Here is a 25,051-nt window from a genome sequence, read left to right on the forward strand (position 1 = left end):
CCAAGGAAGAGTAGATCAGCTCCTCCATCTCAGCAATACGATCTACTCTGTTAAGCCATTCAGGGATGGAATGCGGGATGTGGACCGCCAGTGGATCAGCATACACATCCTTGCAGCATTGATCATATGCATGGCTTCGGGCTTGTAATATTGTTTTTTAGAAAGTTTAGCGAAATGTAGAATGTATTGCGCAGGACAAAAGTCCAATGGAAGCAGTGTCACTTGTTTGATCAGTTGGTGTACTTTGCGCCAGAATGGTTGGAGCGCCGAGCAATCCCACCAGATATGGAGGAATGTGCCCCGTTCTGAACCACACAGCCAACAGTGATCAGAGACAGAGGGGGAGAATTTATGTATCAGGTCTGGTGTTCTTAATACTTTTTAATTTATATCCATTCTCTTGAACAGAGAAATTCTGGGACCCTTTGTGAATGTATAGATGAATGCGGTCCCAGCTCTCCCTGTCTATCTCAGATCTCATGGCATTGGGGGGTTGAGCGAGTACAGAGTTACTCTAAGGTAGTGGGGAGCTTTGTAAAACCTTGCTTGCGGGACGTATTCTCTAGGAAATGTTTAAGCTAGACATAGGGCTAGAATGGGAATGCCCCAGTGTTGGAGAGCTTAGCAAGATCAGTTTGTTGTAGGAAGCGGTCTCTTTGGAAGAAGTGTTTAGCTAGCATTTCCATGTGTGTCCACTCGGCTCTCAAGAAGGAACCTGAGAGTCCTGGGGGAAAGTCTGGGTTACCCCTCACTGGAGTGATGGGGCAGAATTTAGCTGAGACTGCATGTACAGTACATGCCCTGCAAATTAGTGTAGAGTAGCTCCTACTAGGGGATGTGATGAAGCTTGTGGAGAAATGCTTGTTCTAGTGAGTCAGGGAGCATAACATAAATCCGAATTCACTACCAGGTATTCTAAAGAGACCCAGTCTTTACATCAACTGTGTAGTCTCATGTCAATGGTTCGCGCTAAATGGACTGCCCAGTAGTAGCATTGAAGGTCAGGGAGACCAATACCTCTGCATGCCTTGGGAAGTACCAATTTCGCCCAGCTTATCCGTGGGGGTTTATTACCGCAAAGTAAGGTTCTGCATATGGACTTATAGAGTCCAAAGAATGAGGGTGAGGGTCGTCCAAACCAGGATATGGTCCATCTGTCCCATTTCTGGAGATCTTGGCGAATCCTCTGTAATTCTGTCTGAAAGTTTCTACTATAAAGCTCTGTTAGATCAGCAGGGAGTTGAATGCCCAGGTAGGTTATAGCTCCCGTTTTCCATAGAAAGGGCAAATTGAGCTGACATTGTTTGGCCAGGCCCGTGGGTAGGGATATATTTAAAGCAAATGATTTGGAGTAATTTATTTTTAAGTTGGATATGTGTTTGAAGTGTTCCAGTGTATGTAGGAGATTGGGTAAAGATGTCAGTGGAGAGGAAAGAAAAAGTAGGACGTCATCCGCAAAAGCTGCAATGTTAAATTCCCATTCTCGGATCTGTATACTTGTGATATCTGGGTTAGCTCTTATGCAACGTAGTAGGGACTCTAGCGTTAGTATATAAAGCAGGGGGGAGAGGGGGCAACCCTGTCTGGTTCCATTATTGATGGAGAAGGAGTCCAACAAGTGGCCATTGACTCTAACCCGAGCCCTGGGGTTTGCATACGACTGGATCAAAGCCCACATACGGGGTCCGAGCCCCAGCGAGATCAAAACAGCATTCATATAGTCCAAGGCCACTCTGTCGAACACCTTCCCTGTGTCCATTGCCAAAAAGAAGCGCTCTTGTTGTGAGGAGGTAAGCCAGGTATGCAGGTTCAGAGCCTTAATGGTGTTGTCCCTGGCCTCTCTTCCAGGGACAAATCCAACCTGATCCAGAACCACCCAACTTGGGATGTGGAATGACAGGCGATTTGCCAAAATTTTGGCATAAAGCTTGATGTCCGCGTTAAGGAGAGAGATTGGACGATAGCTAGCAACGTTGGTAGGGGCTTTCCGTTCCTTGGGGATTACAGAAATATAAGCTTCCAAGAGTCTATCTGACCTGCTGAGACAGGTGGGGAGTGAAGTAAATGCTTTGAGAACGTGTGGCGCCAGAATATCTGGGAAAGTCTTATAATAAAGGGCCGTATAGCTGTCTGGGCATGGACTTTTACCTGGTTTAGTAGTTTTGAATGCTTCTAAAAACTCCTTTAGTGTCAGGGGAGCCTCCTAGATGTGAGTCATCTGCCTAGAAGGCAGAAGGGCTATATTTGCTCAGGAATTCTTTATGGGTTTCCCATTGCATCAGGGGGGAGATATCCGGTGTGTCGTTGTGGAGAAAGAAGGCCCCCAGCTACTTTCTAAGATTCGCCAAGTCTCCAGAGTCCGCAAGAGGGGATGCATCTAATTTCCAAGTTTTGGTGTACGTAACTACCTCGGGAAATCGGAAGGTGGTGGTGATATAGTGAGGATCAGACAATGTCATGCTCTCTATAGTGGCGCTGTGCAGATATGGTAGGTCTGCCTGTGTCACAAGGTAATCCAATCTTGAATACCTGTTGTGGGGGGGGGGGGGGAGAAGATGCAGTCTGTCTCATGGGTAAAGAATTTGCCAGGTGTCATGTAATGTCAGGGATGTGAGTTTGAGCTTAATTTGGCGTAAGGCAAAGTATGGAAGGGAGGAAGTGCCAGAAGAGGTATTACTAGAGGGTCTAGCGGTACACTGAAATCGCCTCCTAAGATTAAAACCTGTGTTACATCAGAGGGGGCAGGGTCACCCATACGTCATTGGGGAAGCCAGGCTTACCCACTAGTGTCAGAGGGGGCAGGGTCAGGTGATGGGTGGCCCCGCCCTCCTCATATAAGTGCCAGTGGAGACAGAGGAAGGATGGATGGACTGCGCTGCGCTGGACTGGAGGGAGAGATCACCCATCGCTGGATCAGATCAGCCATCGCTGGAACCCGGAGAGATGATCATCCGTCGCTGGATAGCAAGAGTGGATTACCACCGCTGGAATCTTTTTTTATTTTTAATAAAGGACTTTTTCAAAAGTGTGTTTGTCTTTTTTAACATTCTTTTACACTTTCTTTGTGAAATGGTAGGGTTACTTTTGTACCCCCTTACCATTTCAAACAGGGGGGGCAGGATCTGGGGGTCCCCTTGTTAAAGGGGGCTTCCAGATTCTGATAAGCTCCCTGCCCGTAGACCCCCCACAACCACCTGCCAGGGTTGTGGGGATGAGGCTCTTGTGCTCATCAACATGGGGACATGGTGCTTTGGGGAGGGCCCCAAAGCATCCTCCCAATGTTGAGGGCATGTGGCCTGCTCCGGTTCAGGGGGGGGGAGGGACTGCTCTCTCCCCCCCCCCCCCCTTTTCCTGTGGCCTGCCAGGTTTGCTTGCTCAGATAAAGGGTCTGGTATAGATTTTTAGGGGGAACCCCACGGCATTTTTTTTTAATTTGACGCGGGGTTCCCCTTAATATCCATACCAGACCTGAAGGGTTGAATTTGGGGGGAACCCCACTCTTTTTTTTTTTTATCAATGACTTTCAATGAGTGTTCTCTGTATTACGGGAGCCGACAATTCATTATAGCTGCGAGTGATTTTAAATTACTTTTTTTCCTGCAGAAATTACATTTTGTGCAGGGATAGTTCTAAGCATGGGAAACATGCGCCCCTTCACAGGCATACTATACACACCCCCCCAGGTATGAAATTTAAAGGAATATTACACTTTTATTGTTTCACTTTAATCATTATTAAAATCACTGCTCCCGAAAAAACTGAAGTTTTTAAAACTTTTTTTGCATCGATACATGTCCCCTGGGGCAGGACCCTGGTCCCCAAACACTTTTTACGACAGTAACTTGCATATTAGCCTTTAAAATTAGCACTTTATATTTTGAACGTTCGAGTCCCATAGACTTTAATAGGGTTCTAAAGTTCACACAAAGTTTAGGACTGCTTGCAGGTTCTGGTGCGAACCGAATCGGGGGTTGTTCGGCTCATCCTTAGTCTAGCACTGGAGAGTAAGCAACATCGACAAACTAGGGTTAACACATAATAGAATGATAACATGTAGAACACTAACAGTCAGCAAACATAACATTGAGGAGGGACAGAGAGATTATCTCTCCAGCAAGTACAGGGCTTGTTGTGGATTTTCTACATTTAAATTCTAGGGCTAACGGGGCATTTGGAAAAACAGTATAAACCAAAAGTTCGGGCTGCATAAGGTTTAGTGTTCTGTTGGGGCCCCCCAAATGGGAGGCGTGCATTAGGATCCCTTGACCTCTAAGCCCTTAAGCCCGGGTCAGAACGGCTGACCCTCTGGCTGCCCGAGGTTTTGCTTTTGCTCACCTCCGCCTTGCATGGTAAACAATTTACCTAAAATGACCCCTCTTTGAGCAGTAGGGGACCAGTGAGAAAGCCCACTCAACCAGAGAGTGTGGTGGAGACTTAGCAGTCCAAGACACCAGCGCCCATATGGGCACAGTGGGTCAACTGTCTCTCCCACTATCTAACTCCTTGTGATCAAGGGTGGGTAGTTTAGGGCCTTAAGTGGCCATTATGTGGGGACGTGACTTCCCCCCCATCAAAACCCCTGACAGACCTCCAGTCTGCATGGGATACCTTCCCTTCCATTGATTCCCGTGGCCTGTGATTTGTCATAGGCCACGGGAAGCAGTCGGTAGTTGCAAACCCTGTAAACAGGTACTCACATTGCCTCATTGACAAGCCTAAATATACAGTATGTGAAAATGATGCAAGAGGCTCAAGTACTACAGATTGTATCTGAATGCTGATGAGGCATGGGTGTTGTACCTAGTGTCCATCCCATCTCAGTAACGTTCGCTTACTTACAGATACAGTTTTTAGTTTGGATATAGCTTGCAGCGGGGTTATCGGTAGACTTGATAGACTTGAGTGATTGGAGGGGGGGGGGGAACAAGAGCGTAATACAACTTGAAACCGCTTAGTGTTAATGGCATAAGAGCCTCTCGGGACTCAGACAGTGTTAGAGGCTAATGAGAGGTAAACATATTTCAGGAGATAGCCGTATGCCAGCTACAAGTCATGGGCGGTGTTTCGATTGGTCGCACCTTGTGTATGGCTTCATGTGATAGTTTAGGAATCTGCATAGGAACAAAAGTATTGAAGCATTCGCATGAGTCTCAGTGAGGGGTAACATAAGGAATCCAGGTAGAGCACAAAAATTGCATGCAACAGCAAACATGCCAACAAGGGGTGCAAAAGGGTTCAAAGTGCAGAGCTACTCACTGCTTTAACTGGTGTGGGCTCAACGCGTTGTCTTCTGACGGGACGATGAGGATCTCAAATCACGACCTGTGATGTCATCTGCGTGTCTCCCTGGCAAGTTGGAGAAAGATCTGCGGTGTCTCTGATGAGAACGTTGAGTGCGGGGGTCGCTCCTTGATGAGGGGCGGACCAGGGTTCAGGTTGCATAAACAAGCTGTACCATTCAGGTACAGCAACCAGTTGGATATCCAGTGTGTCACAGAATGCGTGATGTCTGTCTCGCAAAATGCTGAGAAAGGGGCAGAGCTCTCTTCTGTGCTGTAGAGTTATGGTCGATAGATCTAGGAAGATCTGTATGTTGGAGCCTTCATTTTGCAGTTGCCCGTGGTTTCCCTGCTAGGTGTAAAATGACTTCCTTCTGAGTGTAACTGACTAGGCAACATACTGTGTCCCTGGGTGGGTCCCCTTCTCAGCCTCTGGGTGTAAGGTCTCTGTGGCATCTTTCCATTTCCATTGGGGCATCTGGGGGTCTGCCAAGGAGGGTGTTGCAGATTGCCCACACAACGCTGGTTGCAACTGAGGGGTATCTACAGTTTCCAGGATCCCTCTTATGCAGAGGTTGCATTTGGACCCCCTATTATCAAGGTCCTCAATATGGCGGTGCATCTCCAGGAGGTGCTGTGCATGTGTGTCAACAACTCTCTGTACCTGTGATATGGCTGTGCCCTGTGTCATGGCCACTGATTCTACTGTCTCTAGGCGGGAGGCTACAGCTTTCAGGTGAATTTTAAGGTCTTGTAATTTTGATATAGCTGTGGTCAGGGTATTTTTTATATCGAGCGCCACTAGCTGCAGGTCTGCCATACCCAGGAGTGGGATGGCTGTGTAGCATATCTGGCTCCGGTCGGCTGTTCCCCAGGATCCAGCGCGCTGAGCTGTGTGGGCTGACTCACAGCGTCGTGGTGGGGAAACTGTGTCGGATCCTGTGTGGAGTCTTGTGTGGAGGTCTGGGCGAGAGACTGTGCAGCCGCATGTTGGGACAGGAATATCTCCGGAATTGTGCGGCTCAGCTGTGTGGCTTGATCCGCCTGAGAGCGGGTAGCGGGGCCGCTTCTTTCTGCCATCTCCTTGCCTGTGGAATGTTACTGTTCTGTTGCTGAAAGCTATTGTGTCCTCCCTAGGTGCCAGAGCGCTCTGATCAAGCCGCCATCTTGATCCAGTGCCAGGCCACGCCCCTGGCTCCTGCTTTTTTTTAGTGCATGGCATATTGCTATAACATGCTTTGCCCAAAAAAAAAAAACTGCTATCTGTTCTGCCCTAACACCGCCAGAAACATATAGGTTGTATAGCCAATTAAGTTTTAGTCCGGCTACATAGGAAAACACCCATTAGAATTCGCACCACATCCCAAGTTGGAGTAAGGTAATGAGAAGGTTTAAAAAGAGGGATTTTAACGGTGCAAATTAACAATGTAAAAAAATAGTTTTTTGTATGAAATGTTATTACAATCAGGATTAAAAAATATTTTACAAGTGAAACAATGCAAAAGACTTTACAGTGGTTTATATAAATAATCTTTGAGGGTCATGGATGACTGTAAGGAAATGATTATTGCACACTAGCCCGACATGTTTCACTGTTTGCTTCTTCAGGGGATGTGCAATACAATAATACATGCACTGTAATATACAAAGAAAAATAATTATACATAAAATAAATAATTATTGGAATAGTTAAGGATATTCTGACAGACTGACGCCCCCAAGGCCAAGCTTACCCCCTGCCGTGTCCACCCACATTCAGCCACCGCCTAAAGTTTCATACCCGCCAACAGAAGCCAGCGAGGCCATTCCATGCAATCATAGAGGGAAGGAAAGGACCAGGCTAAAAAAGGAAAGAAAGAAAAAACATACGAAGGAAGTATATAGAAGTAAAGAAAGGAATTTTGGCTGCCAAATCAAGGCAGCAAAAAATGGAAAAAATCCATACTGGCCATCCTAAAATTAATTAATTATTACGATTTTCTAAGAGATTTTTATTTTAATAATGTATAGGTAACTAAAATTTCCAGGAATATAGGATAGTTGATACTTAAAAGACAGTTAACACAGCATGGGTGGAAGAGTGACTGGGGATGTCGTATTGAACAAAGCCGATCAGAAGTGTATAGGAACAATACAAAAAAAAAAATCTTATTTAAATAATGTAATCTAATTGTAAGGCCGATTATTAAATGGGCCTGCAAATTCCCAAGGTAAAAGGCAGCAAGAAGTGGATCAAACACTCACCAGTCTTTTCTGTTCAATATAAGGAAGTCACTCCCGGCAGCGCTTAGCTGAACGGAGTGAAAGGCAAGCTGGTTTTTATACCTGCCCTCCATCGAGCCAGCATCTGACGTCACCGGCTCAATGCAGACATGACGGCTCTAGAGTGCATGCCCCGGAGACCAACAGGGACCCAGAAAACTACTATACCCAAGAGGCTGTACGGGGAGAAGGCTGGACGCCACAGCAAGCAACGGAGGCATCCATAGTGATGGAAACATATGAAGCACCCCCCCCCCCCCCCCCCCACCGACTGGCCAATGGGAAAAAAGTAGCAGATGACAATAGCCGATGGGAAGCTAAAGGGGGAACGTAAACGTAGCCCAAGGAAATTTGGACTCAGGGTCGCACAGCTCTAAAGCGGGCACTGGTAAACAAATAACCCAGTGCCCTGGGTGTCCGTATGATGCATACTGAAAGCACACCATGGGGTGAGGAGGTGGAAGGCCTGTGGATGGTCTGTGGAAGGACTGGATAATTAAAAAGGCAAGGGTTTTTTTATTTTGAGAAAATAGGTGAAAAAATGGCATCGCTCAAAAAGAGCTGCATCCTGCTATCACCATGAAAAAAAGAAAAGAAAACCACTTGGGGGAAAAAAAAGGGTGATATTACCACCAAAACCTGAAGAACATGAAAGTCAGGGGAGGATGGAGAGGGAGGAAATTGACACAGAAACAGGAAAAAGACAAAAGATATTAATTCAAAGAAAAGGCTTGAAGCTCAAATTTTCATTGAACCCTGGAAAAACTGTGGCCCTTACATCATATATCCATCGGGCTTCAAGTTGGAGCAGTGCTCTAGCAACACTGCTCCCCCCCCTTGAGTCCAAGGGAATATGCTCCAGTGCCAAAAATGTGATTACATTAGGATTGAACGCATGATATAGACCAACGTGACGACTGATAGCAGTGTCCATTTTTTTATTTTTTATCGGCTTAATATGATCTCTAATCCTCTTTTAAAATTGTCTCTTATTTTTTCCTATATAGAAACCACCGCACAGACACCGTGCCAGGTAAATTATACCTAATGTTTGGCAGGTGACTCTAAACTTTATGGAATGCCAATTACCATTAGGCAATTTACATTGAGGCTTGCAATCAATAAACTGACAAGTGTCACAGTGCCCACAGGGAAAAGTACCAGTATTTTCTTGTCTATTAGATTTGCTACTGCTGTCAAAGTGACTGTGGACAAGACAATCCTTAAGTGACGGAACTCGTCTAAAGGTGACTTCGGGGTACTTCTTTATATATTTCCTGCCAATCGGGTCTGCCGACAAGAGTGGCCAAAACCTATTTACATTCTTTTTCATTTCCATATGTTGGTTAGAGTAGTGGGTAATAACTCTCACTGTATCACATTTTTCAGAGAGTTTAGATGAAAAAAATCAACGAGTTTCTATCTTTGGCTTTAACCCGATTGTATGCCTTTTTGAGGCAGGCATGGCTGTAACTTCAAATTCTTAAACAACAATAAAGATCCTTAGCCGCAATTTGAAAATCTTGGTCCTTGCTACAATTGCATTTAAGTCGCAGATATTGACTATATGGTATACTGTTAACAAGTGAAACTGGATGGGAGCTTTTAGACCCCTTTCACACTGGGGCGTTTTTTCGGGCATTTTTCAGGTGCTTTAGCGTTAAAAAAAGCGCCTGTAAAGCGCTTGAAAGAAGCTGCAACTGCAATCCCAATGTAAAAGCCCGAGTGCTTTCACATCGAGATCCCTTTCACATTGGAGCGTTTTTCATGCGCTTTAGCGTTAAAAAAAGCGCCTGAAAGAAGCTGAAACTGCAATCCCAATGTAAAAGCCCGAGTGCTTTCACACTGAGGCGCTGCGCTGGCAGGGCATCAAAAAAAGTCCTGCAAGCAGCTTCTTTGCAGCGCTTTTGGAGCGGTGAATACAACGCTCCTAAAGCGCCCCTTCCCATTGAAATCAATTATTGGCAGCAGCGTTTTGTGGGCGCTTTTAACCCTTTATTTGGCCACTAGCAGGGGTTAAAAGTGCCCCAATAACGCTCGAAAAATGCTGGTAAAGCGCTGCTAGTTTAAGCAGCGCTTTACGAGCGTTTTTCGGGCGCTGACATTGTGAAAGGGCTCTTAAAGCACTTGGGCTTTCACATTGGGACTGCAGATGAGGCTTCTTTCAAGCACTTTACAGTCGCTTTTTTTAACGCTAAAGCGCCTGAAAAATGCCCCAGTGTGAAAGGGGTCTTAGCATGAAGGATAGTGTTGCCCGCAAAGGGCTTTCTATATAAAGAAGAATTCAGTTTGCCATCTTCATCAATGGAGATGACCAAATCTAAAAAATTTATATGAGTTTTACTTCATTGCATTTTTGGAGATTAAACTTAAAAATGTATCTAATTCTTGTTCAGTACCTGACCAGAAAATAAGAACATTGTCAATGTAACGATATCAAGAGATTATCTTATCCACATAATATGTCAGATCATCTCTGGAAAACACATCCTTCTCCCACCCCCCCCAGGTACAGGTTGGCATACGATGGGGCACATTTAGTCCCCGTCGCAACCCCCTGCACCTGGAGGTATTGGGAGGAATCAAACAAAAAGACATTATGTCTCAAAATATAATCAAGTAGTTCAAGAACAAATTTACTGTACTTAGAAAAGGAGGGGCCCCTTTCATTGAGGTGAGTCTGTATGGCTTAAATTCCTTTATCGTGGGGGATAGCGTTATATAGATTTTCTATATCAACAGCTACCAACTACGAACGAGGAGGAATGAGGAGGAAGTGAGATTCCCTGAATTATTCTCAGTAAATCAATAGTATCAATAGTGTCCTAAACATAAGAAGATAGTCATGTTACGTGAGGGTAGAGGTTGTATAAATTATTGAGTTAGAGTTTCTTGGAGTTTAGTAGAATAGCATAGGCATCAGGCCGCGTACACACGCGGGGACTGTTCGCCCAACTTTGTCCGTCAAACAGTTTCGGCAAACAGTCCGCTCAAAATTAGCATGGACGGACATGGCCACACACGACGGACGAACAGTTTGCTGAAACCGTGCGCGATGACGTGAACGGCACGTACGACGGGACGAAAAATACGACGTCCTATACACTGCATTATAACTTTCGGCATGTAAATCCTTTCTGAGCATGCGCGGAACTTAGTTTGACGAACAAGCCTACACACGAGGGGACTGTTCGCTGAAACTTTGTTTCAGCGGACAGTTTTTCGGAATTTCCGAAAAACCTTGTTCAGCGGACTGTTCGCTGAAACTGTCCGCTGAAAGCCCACACACGAGCGGACTGTTTGCCGAAACACTGTTCAGCGGACAAAGTTGGGCGAACAGTCCCCGCGTGTGTACGCGGCCTCACAGTATGGCTAGGTAGGTGGGTCATTCTAGAACTGTATACAACTGCGACTCACCATGTACAGCACAATATATTTTACACACATATGATACTAACATGCTTGTAATCAGCAATAATATATAAGGTGCATGAATTAGCCAAGCTATACTACCTTGTGTTTTGTTGTTTTTATTTTAAACTAAAAAGGTAAAAGGTAAAAAATTACCCGGTAATATTATGAAATGGATGAGTAAATGTTGGATGGATAAAAATGTAAAAAATGATTTGTTAAATAAAGATTTATTATTTTGAATTTTTGCTCCTGGACATTGCCACATACAGAGACCGTATCAGAGGTATGCCAAAATTGATTGCACTATGATTTGGCAGCAGGTCACAAAAGATGGTTTTCTCTCCATCATATTTTAAGTCTGTTAGTTTTCTGGGTCCTTTCCATCCAGTTGTTCACCCAGACAGGTTGAAAGACAACCTGCAGTTAGTCCCGAACAACAGTGGCAGCTGGTGCTCAAAATTTTGAGGGGGGAGCAAACAAAGTGAAAATTCTGAAAAATACTGAAACAAAAACATCAAATGCAGCCACTGTGACTCATCAAATGCAGCCACTGTGACTCATCAAATGCAGCCACTGTGACTCATCAAATGCAGTCTCTGTGCCCATGAAATGCATCCTCTGTGCCCATCAATTGCAGCTACTATGCCCATGAAATGCAGCCTCTGTGCCCCATCAATTGTAGCCTCTGTGCCAATCATATGCAGCCTCTGTGCCCCATCATTCACAGGCTCTGTGCCCATGAAATGCAGCCTCTGGGCCCCATCAATTGCAGCCTCTGGGCCCATCATGTGCAGCCTCTGTGCCCCATAAATTGTAGCCTCTGTGACAATCATATGCAGCCTCTGTGCCCCATCATTCGCAGGCTCTGTGCCCATCATATGTAGCCACTGTGTCCATGAAATACAGCCTCTGGGCCCCATCAATTGCAGCCTCTGTGCCCATCATATGCAGTCACTGTGCCCATCCATTGCAGCCTCTGTTCCCCATCAATTGCAGCCTCTGTGCCCATCATATGTAGCCTCTGTGCCCCAACAATTGCAGCCTCTGTGCCCATCATATGCAGCCACTGTACCCCATAAATTGCAGCCTCTGTGCCCATCATATGCAACCACTGTCCCCCCCCGCCCGCTCGCTGTCTGACCGGCACTTACCCAATCTTGGTGGCGGGTCAGGCAGCAGGTGATGGCGGTGAGCTGTGTGAAGGGTAGTGCGGGTCAGACGATGGCGTCTGTGTTCTCCGTGTGTCTCTTCTTCACTTCTGCTAGCTGGCCAATGGGATTGCCTGTGCCTTCAGCCAATCAGGTGACTGGTATTAGACCTACGGCTCCTTATTGGCAAAGAGGCGATTCAGTGTTATAAAAGCAAATATTCATTTGTTTTTCTAACACACCTGGGTGGACTGCTCTGCTCTCCGAGTCCACCTTTTTTAAAGCCTTTTAGTGCCTATGGCTTTAATCAGCTGCTTAAAAAAAAAACATCCCCACCGCTGGAATTCAGGCACCCGGTGTCCGAAAAGGGCCCAAACGCCTGAATGAGGGGTGGCAGCAGCGGCCATGGATAGATTCATGCAATGGAATGCAATGCATGATTCTATCCATTTGTCATATAGGGGACAGCGTCCATGCGCCCTTAATGGGCGGGCCGCTTCTGCCGAACAAGGAAATAATTACCAATAAAGCATGGTCCAGTTTCCTCAGGAAAAAAGTAATCAACATTGTTCTGTAACTTTTAGTAGCTGTATGTATGTTTTGCTTTTAGAAATACGTCTGGATATTTTTTTAGACAACTAGAGCCAGTATTTATGAAAGACTATTTTAAATTTTCCCAGTTCTTACAGCAAAGTACATTGAAGGTGTAGTCTCTACTTATTTTGCATAGATTCACAGTATTCTGCTCAGAAGGCAGTGCAATCATCATATACCTTTATTGATTAAATAAATCTGATCTTAAATATGGAACGATAGCCATTTTATGATAGATCACATGTCTATGGTTTGGAAAAAGACAGGCTGGATTTGTTTGAAAATGTTGCATTATTGTCACTGTGCCCCACACACAAACCCTGAGATATGCTTCTCTCTGTCCACTCTTCCCCCCTGCATTCACTTATGTACTCTCAGGTGAATGTGCATGTCTTAAGAACTGGCAGCCAGTATACATATCTTTGGGAATTCATCTTGTGCCTGAACAACTGAATACCCTCATATATGTATGGCAATTGTCAATTGTTCTTTGTTTTTGTCTAGACCACACATCTTAAGGGGAAGAGCTTAGATAAAACTAGTCATATCGTTACTGTTCCCCAGACCTAAGGAAAGCTGGAGCTGCTGTTTTCTGCCTACGCGTTTCTCTTCTCTTCAGTTAGTTTTGCAACCTGCAAGGTTGTGCCTAAAATTGTGGCCAGAATAATCAAAGAATGGCTGGATTGCATTTGCATACCTGCTAGTTTTCCATCCTCTTCTGTCTACAGCTCGGCCTCCTGGCGCAAATGTACGCCAATTATTATATAACTAAAACCGGGTCCTATAAGCATTGCAGGCTTTCATAGTGCAGTTTTTAGTGCTTGCATAGATATGCTTGTATAACTAATTGGAATGTTTATCCTTTTCCTTGATCAGGTCAACAATCTTGGTATAAAAAAAACCTAGGTAGCACAGCTGGTATGCAGGTGTCATTGAGACTTAAAGTGGTTGTAAACCCTAACATATACCCAGTGAAGTGACTGGCCTCAGATGATACACAAAGATGAAACAATGCCTCTCACATAAGTTGTACCTGTTTATCTGTTCCCTTCTCTTCCCTACATCCATTTAAAGTGCAGAATTTATAAAGCTTTTAAAAAAAAAAGGGGGGGGGGGCAGAGAGCTGAAGTTACACTCTGCAGATCTCAGCAAGGAGAGGTCTGAGAGCTGATTGGAGGGAAAGAGCACACCCCCCTTTACACAAAACACAGGAACAGAGCTGAGACTGTCAATCAGATGGAGCTCCCTCCCCTGTCACCTTTTTTCTCTTGGTGTCAGGAAAACTTGTCAGAAGCCATTCATGCTGATAGCAGAGGAACGAAGCAGCAGACAGAAATGACACTTAGGGTCCTTTCACACGGGGCGGATCAGTTCTGATCCGCCCCGTGGATGTCCGTTTGCTCAGCGGGGATCACTCCGCCGATCCCCGCTGAGCAGGGAGATGACAGGTCTGTCTCCGCACACTGTGCAGGGACGGACCTGTCACAGCGCCGCTCTCCCCTATGGGAGATCGGATGACGACGGACCGCAGTGCCCGTCGTCATCCGATCCGATCCGCAGACGGATGGAAAAATAGCTTTTTCCTCCGTCACACTTTTTCGGATCGGAGCGGGTCGGATGTCAGCGGACATGTCACCGCTGACATCCGACGCTCCATAGAGCTCTATGGAGCACCCGTTCAGGTCCGCCTGAAAAACTGACAGGCGGGCCTGAACGGGACGTCAGTGTGAAAGGGGCCTTAGTGCTCCTTATTGAGACACACCCTATAGACGCATTTGCTTTGCTCATAGTTCGTGTCTGAGGTTTAAAACCACTTAAACATTAATCCATTTTTGGTAGACCTACCTTTTTAAGAACCAAAGTGGATGATGACTTCTGCCTCTTCACTATCTACCAACCTACATAATAAATATAAGTATTCTTTTGGACTGAAATATGGATGTGAATATCCTTTGATTAGCTTTTTTTTTTAAATTACTGGTTTCCAGCCTCTGACAATGTAGTGCCTTTTCTTTGCTGCAATTTTCCATAATTTCTTTAAAAGAAGCAATGACCATTATTTTTTAATCCTATGCAGTTTGTAAAAGCTTTAACGTCAGTCAGCCTTGATTTCTGCAATTTGTGTGTTTAGCACATCATCCGTGTTTGCCATTATGAAATAAACCACATTACCCCTTTGATCTGGTTTTTTTCTGCTCTGTATGCAGTACATCCAAATATTAGCAAGACTGCACTTCCCTGACCTGTGAATGACATATAATTGATACTCTGTAATTTATCGTGGCCCATTGTGAGATGGGAAGGAATTTAAATATGAATCTTTCCTTTCACTGAGATTCATTTCAATCTACAGTATATGGCCAGTCAACTTAGGGGTGTGTAGTTATTGGTATCATATGTTTTTTTGTGTAAATAATGTTTCTATTAATTTTGGCAATGGCTTTGTTGCTACCCAGAGGTGATCAAAATCTTGCAAGAATTTTATTTACCATTGTGTCCCAAGCAGGCTTATTTAATAAAAATATCTGATGTTGGTTATAGGGCTTCGGCCTTATTACTTGCTTAGGGAAATTCCACATGTTATTGTTGTAGCGGTGTATATTCCACCTTCTGCCAACCCACTGTTGGCAAGTGATGCCATCCATGGTGTTATTGCAAAACTTCAAACCAAGCATCCCAATGCCCTTATCATAATCTCTGGTAATTTTAATCATGTCACCATGGAGAAAACTAACTACCTACACACAGTTTGTGAGCTGCCCAACTAGAAAAAATAGGACCCTGGATCTGCTGTATGCCAATGTGGAAAATGCATACAGCTCTTCTCCTCTCCCACCTTTGGGCAGATCAGATCATAATTTCGTCTACCTCAATCCTTGTTATGTGCCCATGGTTAGGAGACAACCTGTGACCACCAGATTAGTGAAGAGATGGTCTGAGGAGTCATTTGAGTTATTGTGGGGCTGTTTCGAGGCAACAGATTGGATTGCACTCTGTGATCCACATGGAATGGACATTGATGGGCTTACTGAGTGCACCATTATATTAGTTTCTGAGAAGATTCTACTCCAACAAGAATTGTTCATTGTTATTCAAATAATAAATATGGTGATGTCTATATATATATATATATATATATATATATATATATAATGGCTACTGAGCGGAATTGGGAATTTTTTATGTTTTATGTGAGTTTTGTACAAGTCTTTGGATGTTTCTTTTTTTGTTGCTGTATTTTTTATGTTTATAGGATTTGCTAAATATGCACACCAGATAATTATGATGAATATAGAAACCTTTTTGTCACAAAGAACTTTGAAGTGGGTATCTCTTATAAATGGGACCTTCTTCAATATTACATTTTTTTTATTATAAGGGCTATTTGAGGATTTTGGATGTAAACTTGAAATTATTACAATATGCCAGCTTTAATGCAAGTTTTGGTATCTTGGAATATTAGGGGGCTTGGCAACCCAGTGAAGAGACAAGTAATGTTTATTACATTAAAACAGTTCTTTCCATCTAGACTCATTTAAATATATACAAGTTGAACTGAAGTCTGAAGCATGCACAATATAATATACAATACCATTGTACTCATACTACATATTGCAGATGGTATTTGATTGCCTCTGCGGTTTTTATTTTTTGCGATAAACTGAAAAAGACCAAACATTTTGAAAAAAATATCATATTTTATAATTTTTTGTATAAAAATTCAATAAACTAAATTTTAGTCATACATTTAGGCCAAAATGTATTCAGCCACATGTCTTTGGTAAAAAAAAAAGGTCAATAAGCGTATATTTATTTGTTTGCGCAAAAGTTATAGCATCTACAAACTAGAGTACATTTTCTGGAATTTACGCAGCTTTTAGTTTATGACTTGAGGTGCTAAAATGGCAGGGCAGTACAAAACCCCCCAAATGACCCCATTTTGGAAAGTAGACACCCTAAAGAAATTGCTAAGAAGCACGTTGAGCCCATTAAATATTTAATTTTTTTGTCCCAAGTGATTGAATAATGACAAAAAAATGTTTTATTTTTTTTCCAAAAAGTTGTCACTAAATGATATATTGCTCACACATGCCATGGATATATGTGGAATTCCACCCCAAAATAAATTTTGCTGCTTCTCCTGAGTATGGAGATACCACATGTGTGGGACTTTTTGGGAGCCTAGCCGTGTACAGGGCCCCGAAAACCAATCACCGCCTTCAGGATTTCTAAGGGCGTAAATTTTTGATTTCACTCCCCACTATCTATCACAGTTTTGAAGGCCATAAAATGCCAAGATGGCACAAAACCCCCACAAATGACCCCATTTTGGAAAGTAGACACCCCAAGCTATTTGCTGAGAGGCATGTTGAGTATTTTACAGCTATCATTTGTTTTTGAAAATGAAGAAAGAAAAGAAAAATATATATTTTTTCTTTTTTACATTTTCAAAACTTTGTGACAAAAAGCGAGATCTGAAAAATACTCACCATACCTCTCAGCAAATAGCTTTGGTGTGTCTACTTTCCAAAATTGGGTCATTTGGGGGGATTTTGTGCCATCTGGGCATTCCATGGCCTCCGAAACTGTGATAGGCAGTGAGGAGTGAAATCAAATTTTACCCCCTTAGAAAGCCTGAAGGCGGTGCTTGGTTTTTGGGGTCCCATACGCGTCTAGGCTCCCAAAAAGTCTCACATGTGGTATCCCCGTACTTAGGAGAAGCAACAGAATGTATTTTGGGGTGTAATTTCACATATGCCCATGGCATAGTTTGAACAATATATCATTTAGTGACAACTTTGTGCAAAAAAAAAAAAAAAAATGTCTTTTACTCACAACTATATTCCAAATAGCTTGGGGTGTCTACTTTCCAAAATGGGGTTATTTGTGGGGGTTTTGAACTGATTTAGAAGCTTATGTCACACATCACCCACTCTTCTAACCACCTGAAGACAAATTCCTTTCTCACACTTTTTGTTTATATGAAAAAATATTTTTTTTTATACAGTATTTGCACAACAATTTTTCAAACGCTTTTTTTTGGGGAAAACCCCACTTTTTTTCATTTTAATGCACTAAAACTCACTCTATTGCCCAAATGTTTGATGAAATAAAAAAGATGATCTTAGGCCAAGTACATGAATACCAAACACGACATGCTTTAAAACTGCGCACAAACGTGCAGCGGCGACAAACTACATACATTTTTAAAAGCCTTTAAAAGTCTTTACAGGTTACCAATTTAGATTTACTGCCCTTGATCTGACCTTCGTGGTGATACCTCACATGCATGATGCAATTGCTGTTTACATATGATGCCAGACCGACGTTTGCCTTTGTGCGAGAGCGGGGGGGGGGGTGCTTTTTTTTATTATTTATTTTGCTTTTTTATTTTATTTTGAAACTGTTCCTTTCATTTTTTTTTATCATTTTTATTGTTATCTCAGGGAATGTAAATATCCCTTATGATAGCAATAGATAGTGACCGGTACTCTTTTTTTTGAAAAAATTGGGGTCTATTGGACCCTAGATCTCTCTCCTGCCCTCAAAGCATCTGACCACACCAAGATCGGTGTGATAAAATGTTTTCCCAAATTCCCATTGGAGCTGTTTATATCCGGTGAAATCTCAGTCATGAAATGCTTGGATGATTGGAGCCATTCTGGTCTCCGATGAGCTCTATGGTCAGCTGGTGGAACCACCGGCTGCATTCTCGGGTTCCCTGTTGGGACAGGAGAGCCAGAAAAAAACATGGAAGACAGTGGGGGGGGGGGGGGGACATTCCCTCCCACTGCTTGTAAAACCAGTCTAGAGCAGGGGGTGCCCAACCTTTTGAAGAGCGAGGGCCACTTGAGCAACTTGGTAACTGGTCACGGGCCACAATGAGCAGAACAGGTGAATGGCATGTCCGTGTGCACTCTGCATTTGCAGAGCAGACACAGACGCAGCCCACGATACTTTTTGGCAGATCATATTGGAGGTAGAACACAAGTCCGTTTTATATCTGCCACTACTTAGAGATGAATGGAGGGTCCAATTGGTTGGACTGTTGGACTGACCGTGTGAAAGGGGTCCAAGGTTGCTTTCACACTGATGCGCTGTGGTTTATCCGCACCATGTGTGCAATGCAGTGTACCTTTGGCTTTCCTGCAGTTTGCAATAGACTTCTATTAAATTCTGCAGGTTTGGTGCACTTTCACAAAGCTCACCAAACTGCAGGTAATAATAAAAGTCTATGGCTTAGTGCAAGTAACCTGCAGGTAAACTGCTCTTCACCTGCGGATCAGTTTGAAAGCAGCCCAGTACCCACTACAGAAAAGATATGCCCATATATACACTGTGGTTTTAGTAATAAATGGACCTTTAATAACAGTATTCTTTCTATTCTATCCCAGAGCAGGAGGTCGCGGGCCACATCAGAGGGCTTCACGTGCCACATGTGTCCCCCTGGGCCACTGGTTGGGCACTCCTGTGCTAAGCAAATGATGCTTAACAATAAAACAAAGTAACATTACAGTATAACAGTAAGACATTCCATACCTGCAAAGCAAATACAAAAAAAAACAGTAAAAAATAAAACATTTTTTAATACAACCTGTGCCTAAAATATATATATATGCCGAAGCATGGGGGCATCTGCCCCAAAAGTTAGGAGCAAAGCGCTCCTCCCCCCCTGCTGCCGCCATGCTTCAGCATATATGCTCTTTTTTTTTAACTGTAGTGGTGAAATCACCTCCGACTGTGCTGGAGTCACGGCTTTATATATCGTGGGAGCAAACGCTGTTGCTGTCAAGATAAATCCATGCTGCAGCTGAATGGCGTACCTGAAAACAAAAAAATGGTTAATAATAAAACGCAATAAAACATTGCAGAATAGAATACAGTAAAAAAGAGCAGAACAATAGAGAGAGAGAGAACAATAAAACAACAATTTTTTTCTTTTTTTACACATTTATTTGTAACTGTAAGGGTTCGGTTCCAGGTTCGGGTCTCTTAAAATGCTATGGCATCTTGGGAGACCCTGTGAAAGTGTTCCTAGTCTGTTCAATGCTGTACCCTATGCTAATACTCAACTAGTGTATGGCAGTGTTCAAAAAATTCACCAATGCAAAGACCAGGATTGTCAAGAAAGGAGGGACAAAAATAACAGGTGCCACACCTATACTCGCTCTTTCTACAGATGTGGCATTTTCTTTAGGGGGCTCTTTGGGTAGGGGTACTCAGGAGGACATACAGAAAATGCCTCTCATGCAGCCGGCTTACTGCATTTGGATTGGGAAGGTGGAGCACCATCTGGAAACATAAGGGCTCTGACCAGGGGCGTAACTATAGGGGGTGCAGCAGTTGCGACCGCAACCGGGCCCTGTGATGCAGGGGGCCCATGCAGCCCCCTCTACATATGGCCGGCAGCAGCATAGGCAGCTAGGGGTACCAGTGCACCATGCACATGGGTGGCTGGAAGTGGAGGGTGACTAGCAGAGCTCCATGCTCTACTATCGCACTGGCTGCTCTTTAGTTGTGCATTCCCCGCATGACCTGTGTCCTCAGAGTACCCCTCTCCTGCTCCATGCATTGCCCCTCAGTCCGATGTCTGTTCTCCCCAACCAGTGGTGGAACTACAGGGCCCACAAAGGTCATACCTGTGACCACGCCCTGGAGTTCCACCGCCGGACTTGGAGGGAAGGGCCCTGGCTGGGGTTCAGGGGGGCCCTTCATGGTTTCTTGCATCGGGGCCCTGAAGGTTCTAGTTACGCCACTGGCTCTGACGATCTCTTCCTGGAATTTAAGGAAGGATCCAGTCTGTGCTGAAGCTCTGTATAGCACATGAGCGTTCAGCAATGCCAATTGAAATAAGTATACAGACACTTTTTTGTACCAGCGTCTGGCCTTACGAGCAATTAGGTACGGCGTCAACAACTGGTTGTTGAGGTCCACCCATCCCATATTTTGGTTAGATTCATGGACACAGATGGGGTTTCTCCACAATACTAGTCGTCGTAAGAATTTGGACCGTCGTGTCTGCCTGAAGGGAGGAAAGAACAAAAACATTCTTATCCCTCCACTTCACAGCAAGCAAGTTATTACACTTCAAGCAGGCTCTCTCCCCCAGCCTAAGATGGGAATCTACAATCCGCTGGGGAAAGCCCCGGCAATTAGATCGCACAGTGCCACATGCTCCAATCTGATGATCAAACAAGTGACTAAAAAGTGACTCATGTAATAATTGTCCACATACAAATGGTACCCCTTTGTTAGAAACTGTTCAAGATTGTTGCCATAGGAGACAGCGTGTCTACACATGCAGATGTGGTGTCCGGCTGGATGCCTTTCCCTGCATGGCCTATAGAAGTCAAAATACCCATAGAAAATACAAAATCCTAAATGCGTTTACATTCAAGATGGTGCTGCTATAAGACCAACAAACAGTAAAAAATAGATTATAGCTCACACATAAAAAAATTACATTTAAATCCTGCAAGGGTATTTAAAAACACCTGAACATATTCCAAAATCTATGGTGATTTGGTCACACTATATGGCCATATAGTGCTAAGCCCACTTCCTGCGTCAAAGTACCCCATTATCAGTGGGTAATACCCATAGAGCACCTTGAAATGGACAAGATCCATCGCACTCTGGCACCACGTCCTGACGATGGCCCCCGTCACAACATCTACTACTCTACATACTGCCTGGACCAGTTTAAGGACTGATTGTCCCCCCGGCCCATGCAGTATTGTCCACACTACACTTGTTGATATTTGTCATTGTCATCTGTTGTTCACGTAATTGTTGCAGATTAATCCTGCTGAAATCCTCCTACCCTACTGTAGACCCATTTTTGAACTTTGTTACAGGGTACCCCTTTTCAAAACTGGGGTCTCCTGCAACATATCATTGTCAGGCTCCACCTTTTAACCTCCCTGGCGGTACGATTATTTCGGATTTCAGGTGCTAAAAGTGGTACCATTATTTTGCATGAAAATTTGGCTTTTATGTAGTCCTGTAATTCTTAGGAATAACTCACTTAAATCTGTCCAAACCAGAGTCTAGCAGACATCCCGGGTATGATAAAGTTTGAAAAATGAAATCATAAATTATAATATAATAAATAATTATAAATAATTGTACCAAATAATAATATAACAATAATAAAAATTATTCAATAATGTAATCACATCAAAAACACTGAAATTTGCTCAGTTGCAGAATTGTCACTGTCATTACTTTTCAGTATTTGATGACGGATCTCCCCACAAATCGCTATCGCTCAATTCTGCGAGTGATTCTAATTTATTATCGCTGTTTTCTAGCTGGTCTAAAATCATTTTTGATGTAAAAGGACAGTTTTGGTTGCTATGGACAATCTCCAGTTTCCAGGCATAAAGAACAGTTTTTATTACATAAAACTGCATGCAGGACACTGGGCAGACCACTAGGGACAACGGGGATGTGAAATATTTACATACAGCAATGTAATCTGTAAGATTACATTATACTGTATGTTTACTGTTTGTTTCACTTTTTGAATTTGGCGCCGATCTCCGTCCTCGTGCGTCGCAACGCTCGCAGGGAACGGAGATCGGCGATGTGATGCATCGAGCGAGACACGGCTCGCTCGTACAGCGGGGAGACAACGCTGGATCCGAGGGAGAAGGTAAGTAAACCTCCTCCTGGATCCAGCGATGCAGACCCGAGTCTGGATCGGGGATACCGCTTTTGGTATGAAAATTCCACCCCGAGCCAGACTCGGGAATACCGGCAGGGGGGTTAATATATTGACCTATCCTTACAACATTTGGAGAGAGAGGGAAATTGGACTTTAAATGAGACATGTCACTGAATGAATACTTTAATTACATGTATTTATAAAATAAAAATCATATCATGAAATGTGTCAATCTGGGATACAGGACACAGTAAACTATGATACACTTGTTTACATACAATTCTTGCATCGAGTATATATCCAACTGATGCCCAGACAAATTTGGCTCACCATGAGCAATATGTTTATTGATTTTATGAATGGATGAGTGTGTCTATGCATTTGCATTGTTAACCATGTTGCATTCTATTCTGTATAATACCTGTATATTCAAAGAAGTGTATGTAAACAAGTGTATCCTAATTTACTGTGTCCTGTATCCCAGATTGACACATTTAATGATGTGATTTGTATTTTATAAATGTAATTAAAGTATTCATTCAATGACATGCCTCATTTAAAGTCTCATTTCCCTCTCTCTCCAAATGTTGTACATATATTAGGGATGGAGGCTTTGCCGCTGTCACAGATAGATTGTGTCGGGTCCTGTTATATTGTCTGTAAGAATCTCAGAGACTGTCCACTGCTCCCCCCCCCCAAATCCACGTGTAGCCACACAGGGTATTCCACAGAGCAGCCTCTGTCCTTGGTGGTTATTTTATTGACCAACCAGTGGACATCCTATCTACCTCATTAAACCAAATTCCGATCCTTACAGACCCTATCCAGCTCCCGCTTTTCTCCTTTTTTTTTTTTTCTTTTTTTTTCCCTTTCTTTCTCTTCCCCCTCCTTCTGCTGAGGTCTACTCTCCCCTCTCCAATCCTAACCCATCCTCTCCCCACTAGGGGTGGATAGCCTACTTCAGACCTTTAATTCCTTCCAGTCCCTAACCTCTTCTGCTCCACTCAACATTCTCAGGCCGCGTACACACCCGGGGACTGTTCGCCCAACTTTGTCCGCTGAACAGTGTTTCGGCAAACAGTCCGCTCGTGTGTGGGCTTTCAGCGGACAGTTTCAGCGAACAGTCCGCTGAACAAGGTTTTTCGGAAATTCCGAAAAACTGTCCGCTGAAACTTTGTTTCAGCGAACAGTCCCCTCGTGTGTAGGCTTGTTCGTCAAACTAAGTTCCGCGCATGCTCAGAAAGGATTTACACACCGAAAGTTATAATGCAGTGTATAGGACGTCGTATTTTTCGTCCCGTCGTACGTGCCGTTCACGTCATCGCGCACGGTTTCAGCAAACTGTTCGTTCGTCGTGTGTGGCCATGTCCGTCCATGCTAATTTTGAGCGGACTGTTTGCCGAAACTGTTTGACGGACAAAGTTGGGCGAACAGTCCCCGCGTGTGTACGCGGCCTTACTCTCAAAGTCCAAGTCCTCAACATCTCCAACAAACGCACTAAAGCATTCCGCTCATTTGCATCTGCCAAAGCACATGTGGTTTGTTTGCACGAGACACACTTTGCGTACGCATCCACACCTAAATTCTTTGGCCACCACTGCCCTCAGGTGTTCAGGGCCTGGGCATCCTCTAAAAAAAACGGGGTGCTCATTGCTTTTCATTGCACTACCCCATTTACACTTCTGGATGAGATCAGAGACCCAGAGGATCGGTACCTCAATCTGTCTGGACACCTACTTGATAGTAAGGTAACCATAGTTTCATGCAATGCCCCTAATGCCGCGTACACACTATCGGATTATCTGGTGGACCAGAGTCAGCCGGACAATCCGCCCGAGTGTGGGCTCTGGCTGACTTTTTGTTCCCAAAAGTCCGGCGGACTCAGAAAGAAGTTTTGACTCAAAATTATCCACCAGACTCGACAGTCCAGCAGACATTCCGCCCATCTGTGTGCTAGTGCGCCAGACTTTTGAAATAAATGGACTTGCCCACACACGGAGAAAAGTCCGGTCATTTTGAAACGTGGCTCAAGGGCCTCTTCCCGACAACCCTGGTTGTTGGGGTCTGCGGGCAGGGGCTTATCAGAATCCGGGAGCCCCCTTTAATAAGGGGGGCCCCCAGATTCCAGCCCCCTACCCTATGTGAATGAGTATGGGGTACCATGTACCCATTCACTTGTGGAAAAAAGTGTACATTAAAAAAAAACACAGGTTTTTAAAATACTTTATTAGACAGCTCCGGTATTCTTCTCTTCTTCTGTCTTCGGGGGGGTCTTCTCGCCGGACTCCTCCACTATCTTCTGCTCTTTTGCTAGCTCTTTTACTAGTGGAGGAGCCCGACTTTCTCCTTCATCGCCGCCCCCATCCGGGGTCTTCTTCCAACTTCGGGGGTTTTGTCCCGCTCTTCGGGGGTTTTGTCCCGCTCTTCGGTTCTTCTTGCCGGGCCTCTGCTTTCTTCTTCCAGCTCTTTTACTAGCGTTGGCCCGGTCTTCTGTCGCTCTCGTTGCCTCCTTCTGCTTCTTCTTCTCCTCCTCCTCTTCTTCTTCTTCCTTCTTCCGATGTTGACACAACACTCTCTCTGGCCATAATGGAAGGAACGCGTTGTGCAGCGACTTGTATAGGGCAAGGGGCGAGGTCACTGGGTGATGTCACATGGTGACCCTGTCCCTTATGATGTCACAGTTC

The 25,051-nt window shown here is 44.2% G+C and overlaps 1 protein-coding gene across 23 annotated transcripts in view; it reads left to right on the top strand.

Moving 5' to 3' along the window:
- The window catches only part of RIMBP2 (RIMS binding protein 2), a 777,506-nt gene that overhangs the window by 105,354 nt on the left and 647,101 nt on the right, over positions 1 to 25,051 (top strand). The gene's annotated exons all lie outside the window — the stretch shown is intronic.

This window comes from Lithobates pipiens, unplaced genomic scaffold (assembly GCF_037356315.1).
Source record: "Lithobates pipiens isolate NorthernLeopardFrog02 unplaced genomic scaffold, aLitPip1_a1.2 Scaffold_3, whole genome shotgun sequence".
In the NCBI taxonomy this organism is placed as follows: Eukaryota; Metazoa; Chordata; class Amphibia; order Anura; family Ranidae; genus Lithobates; species Lithobates pipiens.